This window comes from Neolamprologus brichardi, chromosome 16 (genome assembly GCF_056152115.1).
Source record: "Neolamprologus brichardi isolate AB-2024 chromosome 16, ASM5615211v1, whole genome shotgun sequence".
Classification (NCBI taxonomy): Eukaryota; Metazoa; Chordata; class Actinopteri; order Cichliformes; family Cichlidae; genus Neolamprologus; species Neolamprologus brichardi.
The window spans coordinates 1803863-1823959 of record NC_142119.1 but is presented as its reverse complement, the minus strand read 5'-3'; the positions used below and the strand labels follow the sequence as shown (position 1 = coordinate 1823959).

The 20097-nt window shown below is 36.5% G+C and overlaps 1 protein-coding gene across 3 annotated transcripts in view; it reads right to left on the bottom strand.

Annotated features, from left to right (window-relative positions):
• Positions 1-20097, bottom strand: part of dpp10 (dipeptidyl-peptidase 10 (non-functional)) — a 246521-nt gene that overhangs the window by 43399 nt on the left and 183025 nt on the right. The gene's annotated exons all lie outside the window — the stretch shown is intronic.

Sequence of the window (20097 nt, the reverse complement as noted above, 5' to 3'; positions counted from 1 at the left end):
AAACTTTATGACTTTTTCATAACATTGAAAATAGATAGATAGATCAATCGATCTTCAGCATGATCCAGTATTACTACTTTATCCTCAGGCATCAAAGAGCCTCATCTGAAACAACAGTCTGAAAACTAAGTGAGAAAACTAAAGGAGGAAAAACAAAGTTTAATGACATGAAATCTGCATAAAGGTTATGAATTGTGCAGAGCCCCAGTTGGGGGCTCTCACCAAAATAGCCATGACAAGTCAACATGAGTGATCTCCCAAGCTGGAAGGGAAGTTGATCTAACTCTGATGACTCTGACAAATGCTTGTGCTCACTGTTGTTGTACAGCAACTGAGTAGAAATGAAGATGACACAAGCACATTTGCAAAACATCTGTGACATTTGGGGCAATCCAGGCAAAATCCAACTACTAGCAATAATGCAGAAAAACTCAGTGACAAGGTTGATAGACTACATTTCAGCTAACTGTACACCACTAAACTTATATTAAGTTAAGTGGTGTACTAAACTTATGGATTGATGGATGGATGGACATTTTTATGCTTAAAAATGTCCATCCATCCATTCACTTCCACTTATCCTTTTCAGGGTCGCGGGGGGCACTGGAGCCTATCCCAGTTGTCATAGGGCGAGAGGCGGGGTACACCCTGGACAGGTCGCCAGTCTGTCGCAGGGCCAACACACAGGGACAGACAACCAGTCGTACTCACATTTACACCTAGTGGCAATTTGGATTATCCAATTAACCTATCCCCACAAGCTGCATGTCTTTGGACGGTGGGAGGAAGCCGGAGTAATATATTTATTTACCTTATCCCGGCAATATAACTGCCCGCTTCAATCCTAGGAAGAGACACAGATCCCTTTGGGGCTGCGTCAGGAAGGTTATCCAATGTAAAGAAATCTGCCAAATCAAACATGCAGAGCTACCTGCTGCGGCGATTCCTTTTGAATGAGTAAGCAGACAAAAATAGCTTCTTTATCCTTTTAATATAAACTGAGATTTACGCATATAGATCACAACAAACAGGCAATCACTGCTGTAGCTCAGAGTTTAAATTGCTTTGTACAGTGTGTGGTAATTATGGATGAAATATAATGTTCCTGTTTTAAGAAGCTACAATTGAATTTGTTAGAGAAGGTACGTGAAAATGTGCAAACTTCACATTAAGAATTACAGTGAGGCAGGCATGCTAGTTCATTCATTTCAGACATGAGTTATGTGACTGTCATTTATATGGATTTGTGTATTTACCGCATGCTGTGATCACATTCACTTAAAATATTGAATAATATAGTTTATTTGTCCAAAAAGCTTATAACAGCCCAAAGGTAGATGTCGTGCAGACATAACAACATCTTTAAATCATTTACAATAAAAACTCTTCAATATGTAACAGAGTTCATTTTCTGTAATGTGGTTCATATTTGTTTAACAACTATGTGGTGCAAATATCTGTGTATAATTAAAAAAAAAGATTTTCAAGCTGTAGTGTACATTTTAGTCTACAATTGTTACAGTTTGTCCTTTTTTAATTCTAAGGTTTTATGCATTTGGGAAATAATCATAAAAAAATAATTTTGTGTTTACAAGGTTCTAATTTTTCAAATTCTAACCAGAGAAGAACAACAACATTTATGCACAGCTCTCTTAAGGTCCCGCCACCGCATTTCATTCAGGTTCAGGTCTGGACGACGTCATTGCAACACATTGATTGTTTTTCAAACATTCTGTTGTTTTCTTGTGATCATTCCCCTGTTGCAGGGCCCACATTTGATATGCCACTCTGCATTATGACTAAAACATTTTTTTTTAAAAGCCCAAATTATCACCCCCCCCCCACCACCACCACCACCACCACCACCACCACCACCACCACCACCATGCTTGACAGGTGCAGCATCAGGTGTTTGGGAAATACGAAAAACTGCGTATTTTTGTTCATTATTGCGAAATATTTCTGTCCTGGTCTTATATGCCAAAAGCACATTGTTCCAGAAGTTCATGATTAGATATTGTCTAGAATGTTTTCCATGTCTGACTAATTTTTCTCAATGTAGAACGATGAACTTCAGATCGTCCATCAGTCCACAAACACCTGTTATGCCCCTGACCGACAAACTGCCTAAATTTCTGTTATTATAGACGTGGTCACTTGCTCAAAGCCCATACTTTTTGTTTCACATGCATATATGTATTTACTTTTAAAGAACAAACCATGAGGATGTTTCAATCAAGTCCAAAAACAGGAGGGAAAGGAGACAGAATGCGTTTTTGACCTTGTGCTTAATACATAAAACTTAATGGGTCTTTATCTACCAGAGTTTATGTCTGTTGCACTGAGATAACAAGTTATTGCAGGTTTAAGCTTTTTTATAAGTGTATGTCGGCTCTTCCTTAAATATGAAATGGCATAATACTAGGTTCACTTACTAATGAGGATTAAGTCTAATCCCTGAAGAAAACATCACTATATTTTTATCTTAAGAGCACTTGAGAAAACAAAGCAGATGTTTCTTACAATCATGGAAGTCAAAAGCCATTTTGAAAGACTGCAATAAAGCTTTGGTTATGATGCCTAAAGCACAACCAATAACAATAAGCTGGAACATCAATAATAGAGATTCCTGTTCATCAAGAGAGTGAATTACTGGTTAGAGAGAAGAAGATTCACCAAGGTCCAAGTGAGTCATATCGACTTTATGCAGAGTGGAGCTTCTCAGTGCATACTGAATGGATTGTGGCTAACACTGAGGTTGAGTGTGTTCAATATAAATTTACAGGCTTTATTACAAATATCTTTAAGTATAGCGGAGAACTGTGCCTGGAAGTGAAACCTGATTCTTCATAGTGCACTATACACATTTCTCAAACCCTGACAGGCTGAAAATTCCTCTTTTTTTTCTTTTTTTTTTTTTGCCATGAAACAATCTTTACAGGCCCCAAATGAACTTTTCAGTGATATGCCATTAATTTTAGGTGTAGAGCACACGTGGGTATGGTGACCTTTGTTGCCGACTTCGTAATAAAAAAAAGATTGTGACATTTTCAGCACTCAATGCTGTGAAGAAGAATTTAATGTCAAGAACCAAACGTATGGATGCAAGCTGGATGTTTAAAAAAAAACACCTTTGACAACATCACAGCAAGGATTCTTGTCTAAAAGGATTAAAGTACCCTCTTCCAAACTTCAATTATCTAGTGATTTCAGTTTTTGCAACTATAGCTAAAAAAAACAACTAAAATTTCAAGTTCAGTTGTTATCTGTAATTAACTTTTTTTGGCTGATAAAGCAAAACACTGCAGATCACAGGTGTCAGCGTAATTAACCTTAAGCTGCAAACTGAAAATGTGATAAAAGGTATTAGATATGAAAAGGTAATGAGATGATAAAATGTATGTAACACGTGATTAAGAGGGTATTAGTGGGGTATTTTTAATAAAAAAAACATGTTGGAAATTTAAACCTTTAAATCTTAGTTCTAGATGCAGAACTGCAATCTTAATATATTTCTATAATATGAATCAGTTAATGGTCTTAAAAACCTCTTTCTCTAAATCAACTTCAAAGAGAAAATCTGACATGGAAAGAAACATTTACCACTCAAAGCAACAGAATGGGTGCCAGTTAAATTAATTTAATTAAGGGCCCAACTCCAAAGGCTTTTTTACAGTATTCATATTTTTTTGCTCAAACTGTGTCTCAGATGTAAAGTTCATGCTTTTAACACAATCATTGCTTACAAGTCCCAAAATATGATGCAACATTAGTAATTTCAGAATTGTAATATAAAGTTGGTACATTTTATGAATTGCGATATAATTACTCTACTGTTTCCTATGTTACCCACTTATAAACAGAGCTGTGGGAGAAATACTGTAGGTCCATTTTTTCAGTATTAACAAATCAGAGTTGTTCACTGCTGAGTTGACATGCACATCATTTCTTTGCTTTTTCTTATCTCCCCTTGTCTTTATATGGTGTAGCCATATAAAGACAAGGGGAGATAAGCTTACTCACATCATACTTTATTATGATGAACAAGATGGCGGCGCATATAGACACAGTGGCTCACTGCTCTTCACGCTTGGTGCTTTGTTTTTAATATTTTCTACGTGTATGTGTGGGTCTGTGTGTTTTTTACTACCATATGTCGATTAGAATCCAATGTGCAATAAACATTCACCCATTCTTCTATTTATTTAGATATATATATATATTTTTGCTCATACCTTTCTTGCACTTTCAAAAAAATCCACTTTAAGTTACTGTGTTGTGTTTTGTTGTGCCGACATGGTTTTTAATTTCATTGTACTATTGTTATAGGTATGACTGTGCAATGGCAATAAAGAGTTATCTCATCTTGTTAGTTCAAAATGTTTGTTTTTGCAGAACTTAGCATTACTGGAGTAGTTGTTTTGAGTGTGTCTATACTATGGAGGAAATTGAACACACCCGGGCTTTCTTTGTGTTGGCTTGAAACACCCTAAAATAAGTATCATGAAGATGGTAATCAACTGTGTTTGTTAATGATGATGATGATAAAATCATGATAAAAACCACTAAATAACATAAAGATATATCAGTAAAATGAAAAACTTTTGAAAATAAGACAATAAGCTAATACTGCAGAAAATTGTGTCCTAAAATTTACAAAGTGATGAAACAAACATGTTAAATTGAATTAATTGTTTTAACTTTGAGTGCACCCATGTGCTGAAGTTCATTACTATTGTTGTGCCTGAACATTAGAGCATTTACATATTAAATATTTACATATTACTGTTCTGCAATAAAGGAGACGTGGAAATCGGTTTCGACAAAAGTTGATTGATCAGGTATTCTTGGTGTGTTCTGTGTTCCAGTAGCTGCGATTCTAGCAGTGTAAAAACAAACTTAGCAGAAGATTACAAACAATAAAAATATCTGCTCACATTTTTTAAATCAACGACTGAATGTATATGACATTTTCAGTTACAAAAGAATTACTCGATAAATAAGTAAATAAAACAATTCAGTGAAACGTGAACCTTCCACCTCATTTGAAACTGAAACTCTGAATATAGCCTAACTTGAAAAATATTGTCCGTATAAGTACCATAGTTTGAAAAAAAAAAATCACATATTATGTTAATTTAACTTTTATTCAACTGCCTTTTTAATGAACAGCAGCAAAAACCATGTGAAAGCCAAAGTCACTGTTTCACAGCTCAGTTTTTAATTTAGTCTCTTTTAGAAGTATTTTTTAAAACAATTATGCTCATGGGTTTTATATTAAAAGATAAATTAGTATCTTCCACATCTTTCCCGTTGGCTAGTGCATTTTACTAAATTAAAGCATTATAAATAATTTAACTTAAAAAGGAAGACAAAAAAGTTTTTATTAATGTGCATGTCATTCTAGGACCATATTAGTACTAATATGACTAATAAAAATTAAACATGCAAAACAAAATGCGACTGTAAACAGAAACAAGAGAGAAGGTGCCTGCAGTCAGGACAGTATATGGTTATAATCCTTTTTACACACTCAAGGACATTTGGCTGGTCTCTGTCTGTCAAGTAACTGACCTTTTTTAGACTTGTGGGTAATAAATGTTTTGTCAAAAAAAAAAGAAAAACAAGTGTTTCAGCTAAATCTAACTGGGAGTTTGAATTCCCATTAAACATAACCCCTCCCAGTAACATAACAGATTATGTTTTTACTATATGAACCTGTTTTTAAAAAAAAACGCATATATTATAAGCAGGGGTTCATATAAGTGGTCCGCGGGTGCGCATTCACTGTCAAAATAAAAGACGTGCACCAGATAAGAAGTTGCAACGTGCGTTTGCGCACAGAAGATTTTCTGGAGGAGGACAGACATTAGTTTAGAACGCTTAAAGATGTCGAAGAAGCTCCTTTAAGCAATTACTGTGATGTTCCTCCACCTCCAACGAAATGTCAGAAGGAGTTCGAAGCATTCGCTGTCAAAAATACATACAATTTTCTGGAGGAGGACAGACATTTGTTTAGAACTCTTAAAGATGTTGAAGAAGCAAAATCATTTAAGCAATTACTTCCTCCACCTCCAAAGAAATGTCAGAAGGAGTCCGAACCACAAAAGAAGCGCGTATTCTCGGAAAAGTGGTTGCAGGAGGTGAGCTGGCTTCAAACAAATGATGAACGCACAGAGATGTGGTACAGAATGTGCCGTGAAAATCTCACTCTAGCGGACAAAAACAGCCTTTTATATGGACATATATATGTATGTATATGTATATGTTTTGTCTGTTGTATGACAAAAAAAATCTCTTTTGAGTGAGACAAAAGGAAGAAAAAACTATCTACAGGCATTAAACAAAACTTTCATGGATGTCACCACAGAAGAAGTGCATCTGAGCCTTCCCATCCCCTGCTGGGCATCAGCCCACTTATAAAAATCAATAGTGTAGTGGAAGCAGCTCCCTGGATGGCTCTGTGAGAAGGGAAAACATGTCTACCAAAAGGCAACCAACGAATAACAAAGCTTTACACTACAGGATATGTGAAGCTGACATCCTACTCTCCTGTCACTATGTGGCAGCTATGGTAATTTTGGCTCTAGAACTATAAAAAGGTGGGCTTTGAAACTGATATATTTTTGTTTGTCTTTGTTTACATTTTTGCTTGCCATTATCACAAGCACATTTAGATAGAATACACAAGGCACACCAAGAGCCTGTTCACAGCTTGAGGATTTTTAGTTTTTCTTTCGTTTAGATCCTTGATAGGGTTATATTTAAAGAATAGAATTTTACACTGCAAATAGCTTAGCCTTCTATTACTTCAGTTTTGATGTGGTCAAAACTTACAAAGTAAGAGTAGTTGTGAAACTATTCATCTGCAGAGGAATGGTTTATTTGAAGAGTGCATCGTAGCACAGAAACAGCAGCAGTGAAGGGTACAAATGATCTTCTTATGGCCTCTGACAGTGGACTCATCTCTGTGTGTCTCCTGCTAGGCCTCAGAGCAGTATTCAATACTATTGATTATAATGTTTTAATACAGAAACCTGAAGACACTGTTGGTATTAAAGGAAATGTGATACACTGAAGGGGCGTTGCCTCACAGCAACACGCTCCTGAGTTTGACTTCACCATCTCGGTGGGGAGTTTGCACGTTCTCCCCGTGTTTGCGTGGGTTCTCCCCGGGTACTCCGGCTTCCTCCCACAGTCCGAGGTTGCGCTTGTGGAGTTCCACAGGGTTATGTGCCAGGACCAAACCTTTACTTAAAACACTGCATACATTTTCGTTGTTATGCAGATGATACTCAGCTTTTTTAAATCCATAAATCCAGATGATACAAATCAATAAGTTAAACCACAGGCATGTCATAAAAATATAAAGATCTGGATGACATCTAATTTTATCACTTGTATTTAAGTGAAGGATTTAGAGAATGTCCTCCCTATTGATTTGTAACATTGTTTGCAATTGGATACTGCAATCAGACATATCAAAGGGATAGATATCAGCTTCAGATAATCTCGCAGACAAATTTTATCTCACATCACCTAAACTACATAAGCCTATGTAGCTTGATGCTTGTTTATTTTCTGTGAAAATCCCTTTGTTTACATGTCTCAGAATATTGCATTATTCATCCGTTATGGTTGCAATACACCAAACAAGAGGCATTTAAGGACACAGGAATGCAGGTGTTTTGCTTTAACAACAAAATCCCAAAGGAGAACTTTTATTTTGCTGGCATTATTGGAGAAATGCTGATAGCCTATATAATAGTGGGTATCGCCATTCAGTGCAGCAGCCACCATTCACACTCATTTGAAATTTATTAAACTGAATGCAGAGATGTTGCTTTGGGACACAGGTGCTGTTTTCCAACGTAAAATTGTGCATCAGGACGATATTTGTTTTCTGCTTTTCCCATATTTGTGGTTTGTTTTTCCCTGAAATGCCAGGTGGGCTCAACAGACACAGCACAGATAGCTTCTCTCTCATTTTCCCTCTTTGTTTTCAGCCTTACATCTGTGACTCCCCACCAGAGATGGGCAGTAACGCGTTACTTGTAACGCGTTACTGTAATCCGATTACTTTTTTCAAGTAACGAGTAAAGTAAGGGATTACTATTGCAAAAACGGTAATTAGATTACCGTTACTTTCCCGTGGGAACGCTGCGTTACTGCGTTACTAAAACCGTGATTTTCTTGCGAGAATGTCTCATGACAGTGACGTAAGCGAGTGCGACGTGTGTGACAACAGCTGTGTGCAGATCAACAATGGATCATATATCGAGTGCGGGAGAGAGTATGAGCGTGCAGCGTTTAAAGTGTGGAAGTACTGACCTTACTTTGAGTTTGATTCCGTAAAAAGTGACAAAAACATTAGTGTCCGTTGTGCGTGGGAAGAAAACTTCTTTTTACAGCGAAAAAAAACCCCTAAACTTCCAAGCAAGCACCGAGTGCGCTACGACGTAATGGGAAACTCACAGAGAAACTGCCGTATCCTTCCACTGACCGCTGCGGCACACCTGCACCAGGATAACCCTCCGCCTACCCTACTCCTGCTTTACAGGTGAAAATAGAGCAAAAGGACCACTAGTCTTTGACTTTATTTATTTTCTGCTGTGTTTTACTTGCATCTGAAAGAGTGAGTGTAAACAATATATATATATACATATATATATATATATATATATATATATATATATATATATATATACACACATACATATATATATATATATATATATATATATATATATACATATATATACATATATATATACATATATATATATATACATATATATATATGTATGTATGTATGTGCTGGAATGTGCAGAAAATAGGTTTAAATGTTAAACTAATTTCTTCAAGTCAGAGAATGGTGCATATAATTAAAATTTTGCTTCATGCATAAAGTTAAAAGATTAAAACTAACAAAACAAGTTTTAAAAAGAGACTTTTCCATTTGATTACATTTTGTATGATGGATTATGCAGAAAAAGTAGAATTGGGCTGAAAGATCTATCGCTTTATCACCTATTCAGGTTGTAAATCATGTTTTTAAAAAGTAACTAAGTAACTAAGTAATTAATTACTTTTGAAAATAAGTAATCAGTAAAGTAACGGGATTACTTTTTTGGGGAAGTAATCAGTAATTAATTACTGATTACTTTTTTCAAGTAACTTGACCAACACTGCTCCCCACTGCCATTTCCCACTTAGATTATTTGATCCTTTATTAGCAATTCTTCCTCAAACTGGGACACTGGAATATAAACTGATCAGCTACAAAAATGCAAAACTGTTGATTTCTTAAAAGACTGCTCAGAAGGTAAATGGCTTTTCAACTTTTCCAGTGACAGACAGAAGCAAGCTTGAAGTGTTGCATTGGTATGGCTGGAACAAATGTAAGCTTTCAATCCAGTTATGTCTTGACATGCAATCAGTAGAGGCTGTCACTCAGAATCATTGAAAAATCTGTCAACTTCAAACCCACGCACTTCTGTGTCTTTATAGCTTAAACCTAATTATGTATTTTTTCATGTTCCCTCTACTTCAGTGGAAAAAGAACAGAATATATGAATGTTAGGAGCAGGAGATCTCTCTCTCCCACTATATTTGAATGCAGATACATACACATACTTAAATCAACAGCTTATAGCAAGAGAGTAAAATAGCACTACAGGCAGCAAAGATTTCAAACATTACACGGTGTCTGCAAGGCTAAGAAAACACCAGCCAGTTGTGAGCAGTGACAAACATAAACCTAGAGATTATGAGCTTTTCTCAAGCTTAATCACTCCCAGATACAGATGTAGGTAGATAACAGTATGTAATCCCACAGACAGGTGAGGCTACAAGAGCTTTCTCCTGGACCTTGTAGCAGGAAATTCCTCCATTCACATCAGATCCACATAACCACCTAAAACCGCTGTAGCTTATGAACAGCAACTACAAAGGCTGCACTCTATAAAACAACTTATTAGTTCAAAGGCAGCACTGGATCAAAGTGTGTGATTAGCAGGAGAGCGGTTTGCTTATTTTAGTGCAGATCCAAGTCTCTTTGTTATTCTTTTCATCGTTCATTAGAGGTTACGATTAACTGCAAGCACAGACTTCACTGTATAGTTTATAGATCAAAGCATGGGATTACAGCAAGCATCATAAAAATGCATGTGCGTATTGGACAACCTCTATTGTGTCATGTGACTGACAAGAGATTCAAATTTGGATGTTAAATTATTTAGCTGATTGCAATATGTGTTTACAAGAGTATATGCAATGCAAAACAAAACTGTCATATTTGTATTTTGTAATGGAAACAGAGTGCTGGAGGGAGGTGTAACAGAGAAAGGAATGTTAATGTTAAAAACAGCCTGCATGATAAAGTGTTATAGTCAATGATGGAATTCATTGCATTTTAATAACTGTGAGCTGCTCGTTCTAAAAAATCATTTACTGGTTTTGTAAAATGAGTAAATTATCGTCAGCTAACAATACCAAGAGTTTTGAACCATGAAGAGAAGGTGTTACCTGGCAGATAACACTATAAGCAACACCTTCATTTAGAATTTATTTTAACGAAGAGGTATTTTTTGTGCTTTTACTTTTTCAATATTTAATCAATACCACAATCACTCTTTGTTGATACTAATTACTATTATTTGAAGATATTATCCAAATCTGTTTGAAGAAAAGGAGCATTATGTTTCTTATTAATTTGGGACTGAAAATTAGTTTATATTAAATTATTACTGTAAAAAAATAAAAAGGAAATAACTTCCAGATGTCATCCAAGACATCTATCACTTACAAATAGTCTAATTGCAAATATAATTGGGTTTTATTCAAATGCTTATTAAGCTAATTCATTCCAACATATAATTGGACACATTAATACCACTGCTTCATGTGTAATCACTCAAGTCTTTGATCATTTACATCCGGTGTCTACCCTGGCACAGTAACTATCTAAAAATCATCCGTAAACTATCAAATCAGTGCACAGACTGCTTCTTGTAAGCATCCTTCACATACTGCATCCTATTTCTTGATCTGAGATAACTCTGCAGTTCTTTAATAACATGCCTGACAGCATAGTTTTCCATGGTTTTAGTTCCACTGTATCAAATTATATCAAGTGTTACTTTGTTGAGGAGCTATATAGTAGCTTCATATTGTAACAAATTAAGGCAATGGCCTCTGCTTATTATAGCGTGCTTATAATTGTAATGTTCTAATTCCCTGGGAAGATCTGTTAAAATAAAATGTCGACCTCTGGGTGTTCATCATTTCAATTGTTTTAATGGAATAAAAGTTCAGCACATTCCTCACCTTCATTAGTATCTCTGGCTAAGCCTTGGGCATAAGTAAAATTTTACTGCATCCACACAGGATGTGCTGAAACACTGTGAATACTGCTGATCACCACCTGTGTAATCAATAAAGTCGGTAAGCTGTACTTACTTATACCTGTTTAGAAGTTTAATTTAAAAGAAGTGTACAGAGAAAGATTGGTTTTCTTTGCTGTTATGCTTTTTTGGTTACATTTCACATTTCAGGATTAATATTTGTGATATTTCGAGGGAGTTTTAGTGTATCCCAGGATGCACTAGGATGATGCAACAGGTTGCAAGTCTGACAGAAAACCTCACTGACACTTATGGGTGGTAAAAGGATTTTTGCTATTAAACGCCACATAAAAAAAGACTAAAACCAGTGAGTGGATGCTGTAGAAATCCTCTGCTGTCCTGCTGTTAGACAATATTAATGAGCCCCATGGCTTTTCATTACCATGAACAAACACACTGGAGTTAATGTGGAAGCACTGGCTAAGTTCCAGTCCCTGCTCACATACTCACAGTGGTGTCTGAGGGCTCTCTAGTTGTCTTTTCAAACCATTTCTGTACAACTTTCACAGTACTGAAGGGAAAATCACATAATGCATTATGCTGTGATATTAAACCTGCCAAAACCCATGACCAATCCAAGTAATCAGGGTACTTAGTCTATGAATACACGTGGTCTTTGTGATTTCCACACATGCGGATTTAAGGTGAGTTTTTGTCCATAACCTCCTAAGACCTGAACTCTTCCATGGCATTTTTAATTTCTCTTTGTTATTTGGGCATATTGAGATCCGATGAATGCAAAAATAAAGAATCACCAGATTTTTTTTTTTAACCTAATTTTTGTTTCTAAGAAAAATGAGAGCCACATATGAGGATGTTTGTTTTAAATTTTGATGAAACAGAGGCAGTATAATGTCTTCGTAAGTGTTCTTGTAGAGCAAAATTTAGTATTTTGGTCTAGACAACCAAAAATGTGATGTCCACATATGTGGACGCCAGGTCCTAGGAGGTTAAAGTGGAGCTAATCAGTATTTATAGAACAGTAATGTGTCAAATTACAGTCAATCTGAAACTGTCACTTTGAAAATTGATCCTTCATAAAAATATCAGCTATCTGATTAACTCCAGCTGTTTCTCACAGGTGTTGGCAGAGACCTAAATGGAGCACACTGGACTTTACATTTACCAAGAGGCAAAAACCAAGACTCGACATGAGTGATAGTGTTCCTCTATAAATTCTGGATTTGAAAATAAGAAAAAACTAATAAGATAAAAGAAATAAAAAAAAACCAATCATAATATCAGCTTAAACAATAATGATTTTATATGTAGTGTGTAGTATTTTTTGCAATGCTAGTTTGTCATGGATGTGTACCGTATGTTAATGTAGTACTGAGAACATTTTTATGCTACCCCCAGGTCTAAAAAAAAGAATTCATTCCAGGTTCAAAGACAGGAAGCAAATTTTAGAAACTACAGATATGCTTTCCATTTCCCCATAAAATATGACACATTAAAAAAAAATCAGTGCTCAGAAAACTGATTCTTGAAACTCATCCACACATAAGACTCAGCAGAACACTAAATTTGTATTTATTTGAGGCTAAAAACAGCACTCCAGAAATGCTTCACACACACGACTGATTGAACCAATCAGTTGTTAAAGATTTGTTTTTTCACATGGATTAAAGGCTCAAAAAGATATACAGCATAAGCCACATTCAGGTATGTATTCATTTAGCATTTTTTATTCTATGCATGCAACAGCTTATCAGACCTTGGAGACCTGCTGCGGTCTCCAAGGTCTTTTACCTTTGTTTCATCTGCCTGACCTGCATACCGCTGAAATATCAGACCTGGTTTTAATAAAGAATGCAGCTGATTTGATGTGATAAAAACAAGCAAATGATTTAACAACACAAGTCACGGGCACAAATGGGGAAATCTGCTTTCTGTCTCCGTCTCTGTCTCCTCGTGACGGATCTACGCTGCTCAGGCTGCCTGAGGCCCAACAGCCCGACTAAGTCTGTTCGCCTTTTAGTCCACGTGATTCTCTGACTCCATCAGCTGAGCCTGAGCCTTCATCTTAGGTAGGAATGTAGCTATAGTCAGTACTGTAATTTTAAACATATAATGTGGATTTGACTCTGCAGCAAAAAGATAAACCTATATAGACAAATAAAACCTCTTTTTATTGCCTATATCTTTGCTTAGGATAGGTAAAAAAGACAAACACACAATGTTGCAGCTGTGACTGAGGTCAGATACTGTTATTTCTATATATATGTTGTTAAAATACTTCAAGAGCAAAATGCAATCCAAAGCAAATGATTAGAATGGATTGGGGTGGGGACAGTGGGGTGAGGGTGAATTTGACTGACACATTTCTACCAAGATGCAAAATTGGCCAAGAAACGTGATGAATGTTTTATTTCATTCAATGCACCAGAGATGAACCCATTAGAGAAGCAATTTACTTCTCCTGGAAAAACCGCTTTTATTGCCCTTCATCACAAAGGTGTCATGTTGAGTTTGGGTTTTTTTTCTCAATAGATGAGACACACAAACAGTATATCATAAATCTATACAGTAGGAACTATGTCCACTTCAGTTCACTCACTTTTTGCACAAAAGGTAAGACTTTTCCTCCATGTACAGGGTGGGCCATTTATATGGATACACCGTAATAACATGGGAATGGTTGGTGATACTAAAGTCCTGTTTGTGGCACATTAGTATATGTGAGGGGCAAACTCCTCAAGATGGGTGGTGACCATGGTGGCCATTTAGAAGTCGGCCATCTTGGATACAACTTTTGTTTTTTCAATAGGAAGAGGGCCATGTGACACATCAAACTTATTGGTAATGTCACAAGAAAAACAATGGTGTGCTTGGTTTCAACGTAACTTTATTCTGTCATGAGTTATTTACAAGTTTCTCTTTGTTCACAGCCATTGACATGTCGAAGAGGTTAACACGTGAGGAGCGGATCAAAATTGTGTTGATATCAGATGAACGCAGTAACCGGGTCATTGCAGCAGATTTCAATGCAAGACACCCTACGAGACCACCCATCTCCCATGCTACAGTTAGCAAACTGCTTGCTAAGTTTCGTGAAACTGGTTCAGTGTTGGATTTGCCAAAATGTGGACGCAAGAAAACTGTCACTAATGAAGAAACATCAGTGGCTGTCCTAGCTTCATTCAGCAAGAGCCCACAGCGTAGCGCTCGCCACATGTCACTGGAGAGTGGCATTAGTCGAACATCCCTTCGGTGGATATTAGCTACTCACAAATGGCACCCTTACAAACTCCAGCTACTGCAGCATCTCAACGAGGATGACCCAGATCGGCGCACAGAATTTGCAGAATGGGCAAAACAAAAATTGGAACAGGATCCTCAGTTCACGCAGAAGATTTTGTTCAGTGATGAGGCAAACTTTATGTGAATGGTGAAGTTAACAAACAAAACCACCGCTATTGGTCTGACACTAACCCACATTGGATGGATCCTCCAAGACTGTTGGAACAACAAAAGTGATGGTTTGGTGTGGTATATGGGGTACAACGATAGTGGGTCCATTCTTCATCAATGGAAACCTCAAGGCCACTGGATATTTGAAATTGCTACATGATGATGTGTTTCCCTCTTTATGCACTGAAGCTGGCACGTTCCCTGAGTTTTTCCAGCAAGATGGTGCACCACCACATTATGGGTGCCAGGTCCGAGCATTCCTAGATGAACAGTTTCCTGGAAAGTGGATTGGTCGTCGTGGGCCAATTGAATGGCCCCCAAGGTCTCCCGATCTGACCCCCTTAGACTTTTATCTTTGGCGTCATCTGAAGGCAATTGTCTATGGTGTGAAGATACGAGATGTGCAGCACCTGAAACTACGGATACTGGATGCCTGTGCTGGCATTTCTCCTGCAGTGTTGCTATCAGTGTGTGAAGAGTGGGAGAAGAGGGTTGCATTGACAATCCAACACAATGGGCAGCACATTGAACACATTTTATAAGTGGTTATAAACTTGTAAATAACTCATGAAAGAATAAAGTTACACTGAAACCAAGCACACCATTGTTTTTCTTGTGAAATTACCAATAAGTTTGATGTGTCACATGGCCCTCTTCCTATTGAAAAAACAAAAGTTGTATCCAAGATGGCCGACTTCTAAATGGCCACCATGGTCACCACCCATCTTGAGGAGTTTGCCATGGTCACCACCCATCTTGAGGAGTTTGCCCCCTCACATATACTAATGTGCCACAAACAGGACTTTAATATCACCAACCATTCTCATGTTATTACGGTGTATCCATATAAATGGCCCACCCTGTAGAATGAAATACAGTTGTGAAAACCTAAGTACACCTCATAACTTGAAGTAGTCATTTTCTGTATGACTTGATAAGTTTCTCATCATTGTGGAACAGTTTGGGTCCACTCTTCCAGAACACTGCTTCAGTTTATTGATGTTTGCAGGCATTCATTTATGCACAGCACTCTCACAGTCCCACTACAGCATTTCAAGGAGCTATTGATTGATTCTTGATTCTTTTCTTTTTCAGCCATTCTGTGGTAGATTTGCTGCTGTGGGATCTTTGTCATGTGCATGGCCGAGTTTAGGCCAAGCTTTAGCTGTCAAACAAATGACCTCACAAGTGACTTTGGCACACAGAGCAGGAACAGTGGCCTCAACACAAGCACAAATCATCGCCCCTCCATCACCATGCTGACCATTATGATTTGGTATTGCATTTTATTCTTAATGCACAATTTGACCTTGAGGTGAATTTGCCCACCAGCAAACTGCCAAAACATCTGCTTTTATCGAGATGCTCACATTCTCTGATTATCAATTAACTAAATGCTTTTGATTAGCAGCACCTGGCTTCTACATAATCTCTTTCAGTTCCAGTGGAATAAGCATGAGTTGACAGAGTCTTCTTAGTTTTGTAGGTAAATCCCAATGCAGTTGACAGTTACAATTAGGAATGCAATGCAGCAGCATGCAACAAAAACATCACTTTATAAAGACTACTGCAACAGACAGTCAGGAATTATATCAGTCTTAGGTTTTGTTTTTCGTTTATTTTTGTGAATGTTTCTTAGGTGTAGAAGAAAAGTGCTTTGAGTGCTCAAGTACCAAAGACTTACATAAGAACCTGTCCATTTCATATTTTTATTTACTGTAATAAAATGTGTATATGTACCTAACATTTTCATGAGGATAATGTAACTAATTTAATGCTACAGGTGTCTCCTTTAATTGAAGGTATTAAAACAAGGTAAATAGATGAAGGAAAAGCACTCGAAAGTTAAGTCATGACAGTGACATTTTATTAGTTATTTCCAAGACTTTTCTTTGTTTGTTCGAATGGAGACAGTCCAAATTGAATATTGTTTTTCATAATGTGCACAATAGATAAGCTAGAACATATTACAATTTTTGTAAAATAAATAAATAAATAAAAAGTTTTCAATATTTTGCATTAATTAATAAAAGTTCTCAGCAACTAAAACAAAAACAAAAAAGATTATAAAACAAGTTCTGCAGACAAGAAACAGTCAGTCTGCTGAAAATGAAAGTGGAAAACTATTCATCTAATTATTTGTTTGTAATAAATAAATACTTTCATTAAAAAACAATGTTTCTTATTCCTTTCCACTGTAATTTGAAGTGATTTTTTTTCACTGAATTCTTGTTTTCTTGAGTTTGATGTTAGCTGCGTGTTCTGTTATAAGGAAGTTTGTTGCATGCATCCTGCTTATGTTATTAATTATTCATCAGCACTTCAAAAGGATAAATGCACAGCACAACATTTTCCATTATTTATGGGTCTCCAGATCAAGTCTCTTTAGCTCTTTAAAACTTGAGGCAGTCACGTTGAGTATCAAAGGAAATAAACAAAGTCAGATTGTGTAGGAAAGATTCTGATTTACAGCCTCTGAAGATTACATCCTAAAAGGAAGGACTGTATTAACATGTTTTATTGTTGGTATACCCAAAGCTGTGACTGTAAGATGTTCCCTTGCTGTTTGATTTAGCTGCATAGTTTAATTTCAAAGTGTGCTAGAGGTGCAGGACAGTGTACATAAAGGCTGGTGTTTTTACACAATACCGCTGCTACTGCCTATTAGTTTAAAAAAAAGTCTACTGTTTGTCAGCTACTGCTGCCAAGGGATTTAACAAGGCACACAGGAAGTCATTTTAAATTAACAGCAATTTTATATGCTTCCTTTTTTTTAGATTAGAAATGGACCAACAGTGCAATTTCTATTAGATTCTTGTGTCAGTATAACCTTGTGCTAAATATAAGCTGGGCTTCCGGCCACTCGGTGTACTGTATTGTTCCAAATTGTAAGTCTAACCCTTCATTCAAAATATGCAAATCAGCTCTGATTAATCTCCTTGTCACTAATCCTCACAGTTGATCCCTTCCAGAGTGGAGGGTCCAATTTGCATATCTCATTTTGCATCTACTCTTTTCTGATGGAAAGCCGGTAATTATGGTTCAAGCTTGCCCCGCTGCTCTATTAGTGAATAAACGTGATCTGCCAGTCACAGCATGAGCCACAAAGGAATTTTAATCACCCCCTGACCCTGGCCCTCGTCAAAATGTATTAAGCCCATGAGGACTGAAGCTCAGATGTTTATTCAACTATGTATTTCAGCATGGGTTTGTCTTTCAACACCTGGTGATGCTCTTTTATTTCCTTTTCTTTTTGGTTGCAATCATTTAAAATAAAGCATTTGAATGACAAGACAAATTGTAAGTTAGTCTGCTTGATTTTTAACCTCTGTCAAAGTAGTTAAAAATTTCTTCTCATAACATTAAAACCTGTTTAAAAAGCAGGGGACACATACTTCATGTTTTCAATCCACTCTTGTGTAAATGTACTTTTTGCAGGCAATTCAGATCACATTCAGATCACATTCAGATCACACATTTCCATATTTGGAGGCAGGGTGGGTTGCCATGACGTAATCCACTCAATTTAGCTGTGACTCCCAAGTTTGAGATAATTTTTTAGGGCTTGAGATGTGGTGCCATAAAACCTTTTCTTGCCTTTGGTCAAAATTGAGTTGGCTTGCATTGCGCTCTGTCCAACATATCACTGTCACTGTGCAATGTAATACATGCATAAGTCCCTTTAACCCTGTGAGCTCAAAGTTATAAGTTAGTAACTAACCCTACCATGATTTGAAGACCAGTAAAAATTTCATCTTTAAAAAATTATTTTTTTCATGAATGGCATTTTTCTTTTCTTTGCATATATATTCTCTGCATATTCTGGTAGAGTTGGGGTTGGGGTCAGCATGGGTAGTAAATAATTATTTAATGTGTGTGAAGGTGGAAACAGGGTATAGCATGCAATTTAAGCATGTGCTCCTAAAATAACAAGGTAAGAAAATACCATGTAGTGCCTCTTATGACAAGGTAAACAGCTATTGATGCAGTGATTATTGTATCTTAAAATGACTGGTTGCTTGCTTTCAAATAATGTATAATTTAAATTACAATTGAAAATACAGCAGTACATGTTTTTCCTTTTCTCAGTGCATAATCAAGCCAGGAAGTGTTTGTTGATTTAGAGCACAACAACCACTCCAAATGGAAGTTCTGATTGAACTTCCTTTTAAATTACTTCCCTTTCTTCTTGGGTTAAATTAAACTACTGCCAGTTCACTGTTGATTTACATTATAGTTTTCATTCAGATTATCTTTCCACAGTTTATGTGCTGTAAAAGTATAACATAATGACACAAAACACAATAGCAATAACAAAGTTCAGATGATTAGCTTTTTTTACTCATTCTGATTTTATTTCACCGAACATACGTTTCTGCTCTTCCTTCCTTTCTAATTTCACTTTTGTCACTTCTTCTTCCCATGCTACCGAAAGCCTCATGTTCACCTTTTTTTCTGTCAGAGTTTCCCGAGGCAATATATCGCTGGTTGTTGCGCTTTAAATATCATTATATTTCTGTCATTTCTGTAACTTTGCACAAATCCTCCTCCATGTTCTGGAAGATGTCACATGAAGTTTCTGTTGATAATCTTTTGGCTTTAGTCCTGAACCACAAGCATCTAGAATTTGAGGAATCTTATTATGTTAATTTCTTTCCTGATACTTTACTGATTAAATATGTTAAGATTCAGAATTTCCTTTACAACAAAACCCTATTTTGCTCTCTCTGTTTAACCCTGTATGACAACCTCAATCAGGAGTTCTTTTCTTAAGTATTTTTATTCATTTCTAGGCATGAAAAGATGAATAAAAATACTTAAGAATCAAATCCTTATTGTGGTTGTCATAATTCATGCATGACAGGGTTAAATAACAATAATTACAATGAAACACGTCCTACATCTATAGTAACATTAAACGACCAGTGGGTGGCAGCGTATGGAGTGACACATCAGTGTCCAATGTAGTGGTTTATGTGCAAGAATACCATCAACACTGACACAAATACAAGAAAACAGCCTTTGAATAGCTGTCCACTGTAGTGACCAGTATGCATGAAAGGGTTAAAATATGTCTGACTTGTCTCGAATACATGGGCATAAATGTCTGCATAATCCATATTGTTTGTGGGTTGTAGTAACATTGTATTTATACGTGTGTGTATAATCTAACTCCCCAAAATAAGTTCCTATACAACTGAACTACATTCTCAATTATATTTCTAAGAAAGTACTAGGGAGGAGGTACACCCTAGACATCTGGACATACTGCTGGTCA